The following is a 12,099-nucleotide window of genomic DNA, read 5'->3' as shown; positions in this document are numbered from 1 at the left end:
GTTGAGATCAGTGGCGTAGGCAGAAATATTTTTCGGGGGAGGGGGGGGGCACCTCCTTGATCTCCCCCTTGATCCCACCTCCTTGACCCCCCCCCCCCCCCCCCAAGCTACGCCACTGGTTGAGATTTCCGAAATTTCTGAGGGTGGTGCCAATTGCTGGCCACGACCGTTTAGCCTAATGGGTTGTACTTGTATATTGTGGTCAGTGGCCCACATGATTGACACACAATATTTGCAGAGGGGAGGGGGGTACTACATTTTCTTGGGAGGAGGGTTTTCCCTTCATTCTCAATATATAAGAACCTTATTGAAACTGTTCTTTATCCGTTTTCTCTGCATTACGTTCTCCTTCTCATTTCAATAGCGGTGAAATGCTAGATGCCCGCGTACTGCGCGATGTCGATGCACGTTTAAGAACACCAGATGTTTAAAACTTCCGACGCCCTCCGCTGCGGCGTGCCTTATAATCATATTATGGTTCTGGCACGTAAAACCCCATATATTATTGCGATAGCAATTATATGGACACTCTCAGCGGATTTTCGTCGTCGCCCTCATGTCCCGGATGTGTATATGCATGTATATATAAATGAAAACCACAAATAAAAATAATTCAGAAGAAATAAATTTCGTAGCGCTCGACCGTATCCCGGTCGAACCTCCCTTGCTCCTAGCTTTAGATAACTACGCCATGCCTCATTCGTTCTCCAGGATACTAACGGCAGAATACAAACGCACGCGGCCTTGGGTGAAACGGACGGGACGCCACACGTGGCGAAATTAAAATTATCACAGCATATCACAGCATCCCAGCAAAAAATCACAGCATATCCACGAAGTGAATGATGATGAAGGAGCTTAAATCCAGTAAACCGTGAATCCTCTGTACATCTGCTCAATCATCATCATATAAAGAAGTGACACGAGAGTTGTTGTGGTGTGATTGTATATACACATTGTATACACAATGTTTATAATTTACGTATCGATGCACTATATACACAAATTTACATATTGATGCAGTATATACATTTTGTTCAAGAGCTTATTTACGGATGACATAAGCTCGGGGGAACGTTTTCCTTTTAGTAAAATGGCTTCTGCTTCGCGGGTTCTCAGCTAGGGGTCCGCTTGGGTTTGCGCCCGCTTCGCTGCGGCCTCGCGGGCCCGTGCCGCCTCCGGGTCCGCTTGTCGACGAGCCCGTTCAGCCTCGGCATCGCGAGCTCTTGCTGCTGCCGCCGCATCGGAGCTGGTGGTGGCTTGTGCTTACTGTCGGCGCTGGCGTCTCTCTTCGGCATCGCGAGCCAAGACCGCAAGGTCTTGTCGTCGAGACCGTGCTGCTGCTGCATTGCGAGCCCTCCGCGCTGCTGCCTTGGCTTCTTCGGTGTTCATGATCGGTAGCGGTAGCGAAGTGCACTCAGTGATGTCCGGCGAAAGAGAAAGGAAGCGCGCCAAGAGCGAGCTCTATCTAAGGCGCGACCCTCTAGCGGTCTCATATCAAACTAGAGCACGCGCTGATTGCGCGTGCTCTAGTTTCTTTTTCTTTTTTTTTCAAGTGCACGATTCAAGGGCGCGTGCTCCGCCCTTGAATCGGCAGGAGGGACCAGAGACAAGCCCGCAGCAAAAGGAGCAGGCTCCTAAAAGAAGAGCGTCCCGTGGCTCGTGCTGGCGCGAGCTAGTGGGAACGCTTTGGTTCTTGTAGACTTACGCTACACGAGGGAAGAAACAGGAAGGCTGAACCAGAATCACAGTATATATGTTACACCGCGACCAGAATCCTGAGGCTAAAATTACAGCGCAAACGCGCAAGACACCCACGAAGAGAAGAAACGTACGACACAAGCACTGACTAACAAATGCTTTATACTTTCATACTCCAGTGCATATATAAGCTCAATGCAAACTTACCGCAGATGCGCACACAACAATATCTCTAAACCAAAACGTGTAACAAGGATGATAGTGTATTACATACGCGAAGACAGGAAATCATATTCAGATAGGTGCAGGGACAAAAAAATAAAAAAAAATTAAGAAGGACAAAGAAGTGTGTTTGCGTTGTAATTTTAACCTCAAGGATATGTACCAACTAGAACCAAATGAACGTTTATCTTAGTGACCATAATCGACGCCCGCAGGGAACGCGAGCCGTGGCTTCACGTACCACTGCCAAGCGTCGTCTTTATTTTCTTCTCTTGATGTGGTGGTGGTAAAAAGCATTTATTTACAAAGAGAGGTGTGGTACCTCATTAGAGGTTCCTACAGACTAGGTGGAGTCTCTATTCCGGGACCCCATTGGTTGAAGCCGCCGCCCTGGCTCTCTGTACCAAGGCCTGTTGGGCCCGAAGGTCTGAGCAGCCGAGCAGGGCCGCCTCCCAGTCCTCTCGTGTAGGGTTCGGGTGAGGAATCGCGCACTCTGCGGTTTTGTTTGCCGCCAAAAGGAAGGCGCCGCGGGGTCTTGGATCCGAGAGTGGCTCGCGTTCTGCGCATGCGTCCTGGCGGCTCGCAGATTTCTTGGGTCGCCAATTCTAAAACTGTCTAGTTTTAGAACTGTCTAGTTTTAGGATGTGCGCCTTCGACTTGTACTTTGGCATACACGGCGTGGTCGACCGTGCTCGAGCGATTATCTCTTTAGAGGGAGTTTTGTACGTCTAGTGCTTTCACCGCAAAGTTTGCGTTGAAGCTATATACCCCGCGAAGATGACTTTGCCGTGCTCGCGCGATTATCTCTTTAGAGGAAGTTTTGTACGTCTAGTGCTTTCACCGCAAAGTTTGCGTTGAAGCTATATATCACGCGAAGATGACTTTGCCGTGCTCGCGCGATTATCTCTTTAGAGGGAGTTTTGTACGTCTAGTGCTTTCACCGCAAAGTTTGCGTTGAAGCTATATACCCCGCGAAGATGACTTTGCTCGCAGCAGCGGCCGCGTTTGCGAAAGGAGTGATTTGCTAGCCAGAAGAGCCAAACTAGGGGTTAGTTGAAGTAACAACTGTGACAGTTCGCGCTCGTGCTGTGTAAAGCTGTGCGTTCTTTTCGTGCCTCCTTTGCGTTTTGAGCAGCGCGCTGCAAGTGTCGAGCTGTGACAGTCGTTAGTTCGCACTCGCCTTGTGTGTTTTCTTTTCCTGTGTCCTTTGTGCCTGAGAAGCGCGCAGCAAGTTTCTAGCTGCTGGCCGTTCTTCCTGCGATTCCAATTTCTTGCTATCGCATTCATTGCTTCGCCCTTGAGGCGAAACTGTGACTTTTTGTATTATCTTCTTTGATGATATAATAATCAAGGAGATATTGGCGCTTCTTGGTCTCATGCGCTGCTCCTCATATGATGGAAAGCAAGATAAAATCACGAGATGTGCCGGAAAACACTGGTTACATCCGGAGGGCATGGACGCAAGCGATTCTGGGAGGCATTGAAAATGCCTACGTACAACGAAGCGTACCAGCATGCAAGAAATTCTGTTCGTATTTGTCATTCGAAGTCTTTCTCGTCTTACTCCCACAGTGAAACATTTGTTTGTTTCTTCCTGTATCACGGGCTGACTGAAGGTCAAAATCTCAAATCAGGCAAAGCGGGCTAGCGTTTAAGATGATCAGCTATAAAGTCAACATTGTTTTACACCAAGCTACAGCGGGACATCTACAGGAGCCTGTAACCCACGAGCCGGCGTAATGTTCTTGTAAAAACGCCTTCTTTTTATTTTTTGAGAGCTAACTAAATTTTTTATGAGCAAATAAACGGACTTCATGATTGAGTGAGCAGACAGAGTAAAAAAAAATAGCACCCAAAGACAACACAGCAGGAAGCACGGACACAAAACGAGACATAAGCAGCATTCCTTCACTGAATCCCGCTTCTTTCGTTTTCATCTGACGGGCTCCTTTGTTAGTCCAGGAGTAAGGAGCCAGTAACTCAATTTGCCAGCAAAGATTTATCGCTGTACGCACACAGAATTATCCGTTGGAGCGACGTTTTACCGTAATTATTCTCGGGAGGATAAGCTAACGTCACCTTGGCATGTCAGACGATAAAAGCAAAGCCGCACTTCCAGCGGCGCTCGTGGCTTTAATTGAATTTCCAGCACCGTGCGATGAGACAACTATAACGAAAAAAAAAAGAAATCTACTTCTCCTGTGAGCTGTAGAGATTATCTTTGCGCGTATCTATTTCACACTTCGCGACAGCACAGAATTTCGTGAAAGCAAGTCGCAGTTTACGGTCTGTAGCAAAAAAAAAAAAAAAAGAAACAGTTATCTCAGAACTGCGTACTCGATGTGCTGCCTTTTGATTGGCTGGGCAAGAGGGAGCCGCGAACTGTCGGTGCATGGCTTATTTTACTTCTGTAGTTACATGCCTGGGCGAAAACACAGACTCGGAAACTTAAGCTGATTAGTTAATTACCCAATAACTCTAAAAAGACGAAATGTAACGTGTGTCTTTTCAGTATTCCGCGGGAGACAATGTGGAACCAGCTTTTTGGCTCGCAGAAAGCGTGACTTTCTATACAAAATGTATAACATCTTCTTGTATAACACCATCGCTAGAGCACTGTAGAAAGAAGTGAGACAAGAAGAAAACGAAATAGAAAGGGTAGGGAGTGGAACATTGGAGCAGCCAAGGGGGGGGGGGGGGGAGTTGGGAGGTTCAAATGCCCCTCCCCGAGCATTTTCAATATTGCGTGTTTTGTGTGTATGTACATACACACATACAAACGAACGCACGAACATACATAAAGTATTTTTGAACCTCCCCTACCCCAGCAAAAAAAATTTCCGGCTACGCCACTGGAGTGCAAGACAATAGGAGAACGAAATGAAGAAGTCCAAAGGCTCGACTGCGAGTCACTGCGAAACAGACGGAAAAGGAAAGCGAGGGTGGGGGAGAGCCGTGATTGGGGGACGCAATGATTGAAGCTTAAACGTTGTACAAAGCGCGGCGCGAACGGGAGCGAAGCTAAAAGCACTTTCGATGTAGCGTGCCCGAAGAGGAAACCGGGAGTTCCGTGGAAATGACTTTCCTTTATCTTTCCTCAATTGGAACGGCTTTGTTATGTGACCTTGAAAACAGTTTCGAGCATTACGTTAGCATTCCTCTACCTTTTCACTTCTTCTTTACAAGGATCGAAAAAACCCTTCGTGCAGTTTTCGATAAGCTTTACTTCCATCGATTCCCCGCGGGTTCCCCGCGGAATTACCTGGCTAAGCTGGCGCGGTCCCTCAGGGTACTTTCTATATACGCTAGAATTGCCTCGGGCTCGTCCACGTCTCCAGAGAGCAGAGCAGAGGCTCGAGGGAAAACGTACCGGCGCCGTTAGAAGGAAGGCCAGCGAAAACGGAAGCACATTCTACGGCGCATATACGCAGCTGTCGTTGACGGGGCGAGAGAAGCGTTTCCGAATGTAAATGCGACTGCGCACGCTCTCTCAGTACTATATACCCCGCACTGAACGCAGACATTCACACGCACAAACGCGCAGGCAAATGAACGTGTATACTGGGAAACGCGCTCAACTAGAAGAAAGAAAGCGCAAATAAGGGACAGCGCCCGGACTTGGTTTCCTTGCTACGAGGATGGAGTCCGTGTGTTTATTTATTGCGGTCCCGCAGGCTTTTATCTTTGTGTCCTTCGGGTCTTCGCACGTGCGGACTTTTCTTTTTCCCGTTTCCTCGTTTTGATGCGAGGAATTTTATGCCGGCTTGGAGGTTAGTGAACGAAGGTCGCGGGTGAGGTTATCAACTCTTACGTAACGTGCACGTGTGCCCCATTTTTTTATTCTATATATATTTCTTGTGCTGTTGCAGCAGATGTCTCCTAATAGGCTTGGTTTTACCAGCACTGTTACTGTAGAAAGACTCTGCCTCTGTTCTATAAGGCTGTTGAGTTCCGACAGAACGAAGCGCGAACATGTTAATGCGATAGTTTATATTTATGGTGCTCAAAACATGTCGAACGTGACTTATTTACAGCACCTGCAATTGCTTTACGTGCGGCAGTAGACAAATGCATAGCCTTCTGCGAGGGATTGCACTGTCGCTTTTGGCTGCAGTATTGAAACCGCTTACAATACCAGACCATCGGTTTTTGTAGCACAAGCCGATCACCCAGGTAGTTTAATGTAAAATCGTGGAAGTGGCCAGTCTTCGCAGCAGTACACGGTATGCGCCTTCGCTAAAAGCTTTCGATACGAGAACTTTACAAAGCTCGAAACTTTCCCTTCGGTCAGGGACGTAGTCAGGAATTCTTTCGGGGAGGGGGGATTCAACCGACGTTTATGTATGTTCGTGCGTGTGTCTTTATGTGTGCGTGTATGTGTACACATCCAACATTGAATATTTTCGTGGGGGGGGGGGGGAGCTGACGTCTATGCCCCCCTCCACCTCCTGGCTACGCTAGCGCCTTCGGTGATTTAAAGAGGTATGTCATTGGAGGAGAGGATGAGAATATACGTGCAATGGAGCCCAGCAGGTGAAATAATAAGGAGCGATGTGATGCAGAAAGCCGCGTGACAGGATGACCGGCAGTGGTTTCGGCACTGTGCATCTGGCTTACTGGATTCTGTATTACCCTTCCCAAGGCCGGGCTGCTTGGAGCATTACCTATAGAGATAGCAGTTGTGTCACGACGTTCCTAGAACTATGCTTAGAGAGTGGTGCGCATTTAACAGCAATGGTATAACTTGCAACGACCGTATAATAAGTGCATATGGATGAGAAGAACTTCTTCTTGGTCTAGTTGGTACTGCTTATACTGTATGACATTCTGCCGCCGGTGAAAACAACACACACCGCCCATGTTGTCGCGTTCGTGTCTTTCTTGTGGGTGTCGTTTTCACTAGCGGCAGAATATCGTACAGTATGCATATGATGATTGTATAATAGAATGAGATCTTATTGACGCATCTCACCGCAGAATCTGCATGTTTTGAGTGTGATCACGCTGTCATTCACATTGACACGTAACTGTTTAACTCTTTTACCACCCGCGTACCGATTTAACCCCTTGAGTATACCTTTAGTGCACGTTTGCAACTTTGTTCTTTTATTTCGCTTGAATAAACGTAACTTGAGCTGCCAGCTTTGCAGACATTGCTTATGTGTTATTTTTAATACACACTCTCCGCCTTTTCCTTGGGATGAGCTATTTTCATGGATAATCGTCGAAGAAAAAAAATAGCGCTAGTTGAACAACGACACGAGTGTTCTTGTGTCTTTGTTGAACCAGCGCTATTTTCTTCGTCGATAATGTACCAACAGGCCCAAATTTCAACTGTACTGAACTTCATGGATAATTCTGGTGGAGGACACAGTTCTCAGCGCAATCACAGTAAATACACGTGCACTGATATTTGTCTTGTTATAGGCTTTTCATCGCTTTAAGCAATAGCATCCGACAGGTAACCGCCGAAATCTATGGTCTTCGTGCATACATTTTCTTCCGTAAAAGGGAAGGGCACCTTGTTTACTCATTGCCCACATGAAAGCTCAGATCAGCGCTTCCGCATTTCGGTGACGTCACAGCTCACCACCTGGTCCTCCCATGCGTGAGCGAAGGCGAGAGTGTTCTGCGCCAGTCGGAACGCGTCGGAATCAGCAGTTCGCGAACATTTGCACCGAAACGAGAGGAGTTCCGTCGTAGCTTGCGGACAGAATTCCAGAGTCCAAGAATGTGCTGCTTGCGGTAGGGTGGAATTTATTCATTCGACGTGCTTCTGCGGTTGATATAGAACAACGGTCGGCACCAAAACCTGTCCTATGCGGGCATTCCGGACGGCCTTTTCGAAGCACGAAAGTAATGTCCCGCATATTTGGCACGCATTGAATGTCTCATCGCAGTCGGTAACTCGCGAATTCAATTCACGCAGTAAGCATGAGAGGTCTACTTACCGGGCGCGAAAAATAAACTAAATAATCATAAGGGAACGCACACTAGAGTGCCGAAAGTAGGCGTGTAGCACCCTGAGAAAGAAGAATGCTGTTTTTGTTTCCGAGCCCGAACTGAATGGCAGAAAAAGAACGGGGAAACGTGAAGTGTAAAAGAAATAGCTATTTCAGCTTAGCATATCATTCGTGCTCGGATCTTGCAAAAACGAAATAAAATGTTAATCTAGAAGACACGTCGTCCTTCTTTCGGCAACTTATACGATATCGTGCTACCCACTTACACCCGCATAAAAGCCGCCTTTCGGTACACTACAATATTATACGACTCTTTGTGATCGATCGCTTCGAGACGGGAGTAGCGGGAGCATTTCCGGTTATTGAGTTTTGTTTCTGACGTTTTTCTCCGTTCCGAAGAAGTTTTTCATACGTGCGGGGCGTCCGCTTCTAAATACATCAAGTAAGCAACGCTTGTGGCCTTTTCCCGTTTTCGTTTCCATTTCTTCCTACTAAGCAGTGGAAAATTTTTGCGGAGTCGAAAATAGAATTTGTCTCCTTTCTTTGTTTTGACGTCGCCCCAGAAAATTGGGCACGTATACCTCTCTACATGAAAGAAATACAATTGTCCTATAATCCTGCCCATAGAAGCAACTGCCATCCGATCGTGCTGGACGTATTTTTAGCGCATACCACCGACCATTACCAAGCAGCACTTACGAGTAAAAAAAGAAAGAAAAAAAGAAAAAAAAGCTTTGTGATTTAGAACCCATTAAAGTTTCCAACTAATAAACTGCTGCGAACGGTTAACTACTTCTAAAAAGCTTCTTTGCGGTTAAGAGGCATGTTACGCCTGACACACTGAAAGGGCTGGCATATAAATAGAATAGAGAAACACACTGCAGGATTTTGTTAGGTCTCTACTCCATAAGGCAAAAAAAGAAAAAGGTATACAGCGAATCCCTTTGAACCCAGTGTCGCCACATGCGTAATGTCCATTCCTACTATAGGTGTGCGTATTGGGCATGACAATTTGTGCGACACTACAACACGAGCCATTTTTTAAAGGTCACATCCACTGGGAATTTTACCACCGAAGGTCCGGATGTTTTTTGGGACGTGTTAATATCTCATTTTCGATCAGCTTACAGCACAATAAAAAGACGAGGACGCAGACCAAGGATGTGACGACACGGATGGTCCGCGTCCTCGTATCTTTATTGCGCTGTAAGCTGGTCGAAAATGAACTATGACCAACTAGCCCAGATTTCCCTTCGTGTTGATGTCTAGCTGCCTAATACGCCGTAACGGGCGCTTTTCTGCATTAAATACATTTTAAAAAATGCCACCTGCACTGGGTGTGGTATGCATCAAATATTTCCGACAAGAGTGGTTCATACTGCGTGTAAATTACGTGACCCTTAATTCCTTGAAAAGTAAGATGGAAAATGGCGTAGTTTTAATCTACAACTTCTACGCGGCGCGAAACCTTGAATTTACGAGTGAATGTTACGAATTTCGTGTGCCTGGTGTTGTGATTTAAAAACTTCGCGGGGATTGAACACTTTTCTTCTTAAGCCAAACAGAACAGAGAGAGAGAGAGAGATACATAGAAATAAATGTAATGGGGAAAGGCAGGCATAACCAGAAGATAAATATCCGTCTAGTTACCATGCACTAGGGCGCGATCAACGCAATCCGAACAATGTCAACAATGTCACGGGCCCTTCCAACACTACAGCGTCTGCGGCTCGATACCAAGGAACATGTATAGTGCTATTAGTGTTAACCCTCAAGCCGTGCCCGATAGTGCGCGAAAAAAAAAAAGAAAGAAAACCCACGAGTGCACGGCAAGGTGCGTGCGATCGATGGTACTTCTCGGTCCGGTGAGCACGGTCAAAACGATGACGCCCCGGGCGCGGACCCAAGATGGCTTGCGATCAGGCCACGCCAAGTGCCGCCGAATGCTTCCATATAACCGAACCATAAAAGTCGAGGCGATGTCTATCGCGTGATAACCTTTCATCAGCCGAGTCGTCGCGCAGAGCTTTCTGCAGTCGTTTTATCAATCATTTATCGAGACCCCCGTACGAAACGACTACCATAATGATAATAATGACATAGCGAGACCTAAGCAGCCAATGAGGGTTTCTGTTTTTCTTTCGAGGCTATATCGAGGGGTGCCAAAAGGTCAATGAAAACAATCAGAGTGGGATGTACTTGTAGCCCTGAAAGAGAGAGCCGTCAGGACGGAAGGCAAATATTTCAACCAAAGTCAAACAACAACAGCAACGATAACGTCAACAACAACGACGACGACAACGACAAGGAAATACCGAATGAACTTGCCTTGGTCTAACCGCATGTTAGCTATGTAAGTAAATCCTCGGTATAATAAAGTCGAATGAAGAGCCACCGTTGCTTCGTTAAATCTATTGCTTCGGTCAAACGATAATCTGCTCTCAATATCAACACGGACCACCGGGAAACACAAACATCTGCTGATAGTAACCGCTTGGTAAGGCAGTGCAAAGGTCCTATTGCGGACGAAAAACAATGTATGGTTCGTCCAAGGTCGTCGCCTTGATTCAGCTTCATAAGCAATGGTACATTGATATAGCGGGCACTACATATTCAATAAGATTCCTCTTTTTTTGTCCTCCGCCCCTCACAACAAGCCAATCCTTGCGATAACGCGAGAGGAGTTCTGCCCGGGCCACTAAGAACGCAACGAGACGGGAAATATAAGCGGTACATTATCTTGACCATTACGTCTTTTTTGTAAGATACGTATAACAGAGGAACAAATGTTTCTACAGTGAAGTTATGTGCCATGTTTAACGGTTTCAGGTTTACTATATAGTTATCTCTATTACATTTAAGTTAAGAAGTTCTGCTACACTTCCACGAGGAACATTTTTCGTTTGTTTCATGGCGCTAGTAAGTACATGCTCTGAAAAGCAAAATCATATTTACGAGACGAAAACAAAGAAAAAGAAGAAAGAAAGAAAGAAAGAAAGAAAGAAAGAAAGAAAGAAAGAAAGAAAGAAAGAAAGAAAGAAAGAAAGAAAGAAAAGAAAGAAAGAAAGAAAGAAAGAAAGAAAGAAAGAACACATGGAGAAAAACGATGTGCCCTTCTTACCTGACGCACACTTGCACTGGGGCGCTAAAGCCCGCTACATAAGCCTCTTCTCGAGTTTCGCCGAGCACCTCCTACTCAGACTAATAGCATTCGCTGACTACCATAACGGGCTTATGAACAAATGTGCGCGCATTGCGGCGAGGCGATTTCGTGTATGAGAACTGACGTGCTTTAGTAATGAGGAGCGTGAAACGGAGATTAAAAGAACTTAAAAAAAGCGCACACTCTACAGCCCGCACTTAAATAATATTTTTTTTTCGCAGTCCTTCTCTAATGACAGCGAGGAACCGCGAGTTCTCGTCGGCATGCGGGCTGGCTAAAGCATCTCAGTGGTTTCCATGGCGCTGTCGTATACTCCCCCCCCCCCCCCTCGTCCTCTTCCACTCCTCCTTGAGAAAAAAAAAAACACAAAAGAACACACCAGGCATTCACTTCAGCGTGGCACGCCTAAACAAGAAGGCCCATTGTATAGCACTCGCTACTGTTTAAAAATTCAGCTGCATTAGGTTTTTTCCTACGTTTTTGTTTACTTTGCCTCGCCACCACATAGCATTCACCCGAGCCCATGGAGCGTCCTAAAGGTCATCGTCGTAACATCAAGGTCACCCGGACCATGCGTGCAGCGCGGAAAGACGAAACACCGAAAACAAAACGCATAAGCAACGCTATCTATCGCGCATAACGGGACGGCAGCTGTTTTTTGTGATATTTCTTTCCTCGCGCTTCGCTTAGCCGCTTATACATTGTCCAGGGAAACGCGACAACAGCTCATTCTCTTCAACCAACGTTTCTTTCATGCTGAATGAAACGTGCTCAAAGCGTTGTCAAAACCAGTGTTGGAAACCGGCGCTGATGTTGAAGAAGTCCGCTTGAATGCAATCTAGAGAGAAAGATAAATTTAATCGCTGATCTTAACTGAAGTTATATTGACGTAAGCCGGGAAAACGCTGGCATAACAGGTTACATACCGTAGATAAAAAGGGTGAAAGAACAATTCTCGACTCACACGAGCGCACTTGCAGTCAGTCGCGCGTGAAACGAACGTTCGTGTACGCACCACTGCACACACGTGTGCACGAAAACACGAAAACA

The 12,099-nt window shown here is 46.4% G+C and overlaps 1 protein-coding gene across 2 annotated transcripts in view; it reads left to right on the top strand.

The window, feature by feature from the left end:
* LOC119382788 (putative thiamine transporter SLC35F3) overlaps window positions 1-12,099 on the top strand; it is a 227,731-nt gene that overhangs the window by 80,292 nt on the left and 135,340 nt on the right. The gene's annotated exons all lie outside the window — the stretch shown is intronic.

This window comes from Rhipicephalus sanguineus, chromosome 2 (assembly GCF_013339695.2).
Source record: "Rhipicephalus sanguineus isolate Rsan-2018 chromosome 2, BIME_Rsan_1.4, whole genome shotgun sequence".
In the NCBI taxonomy this organism is placed as follows: domain Eukaryota; kingdom Metazoa; phylum Arthropoda; class Arachnida; order Ixodida; family Ixodidae; genus Rhipicephalus; species Rhipicephalus sanguineus.
The sequence above is the reverse complement of the archived record's forward strand: the minus strand, read 5'-3'. Positions and strand labels throughout refer to the sequence as shown.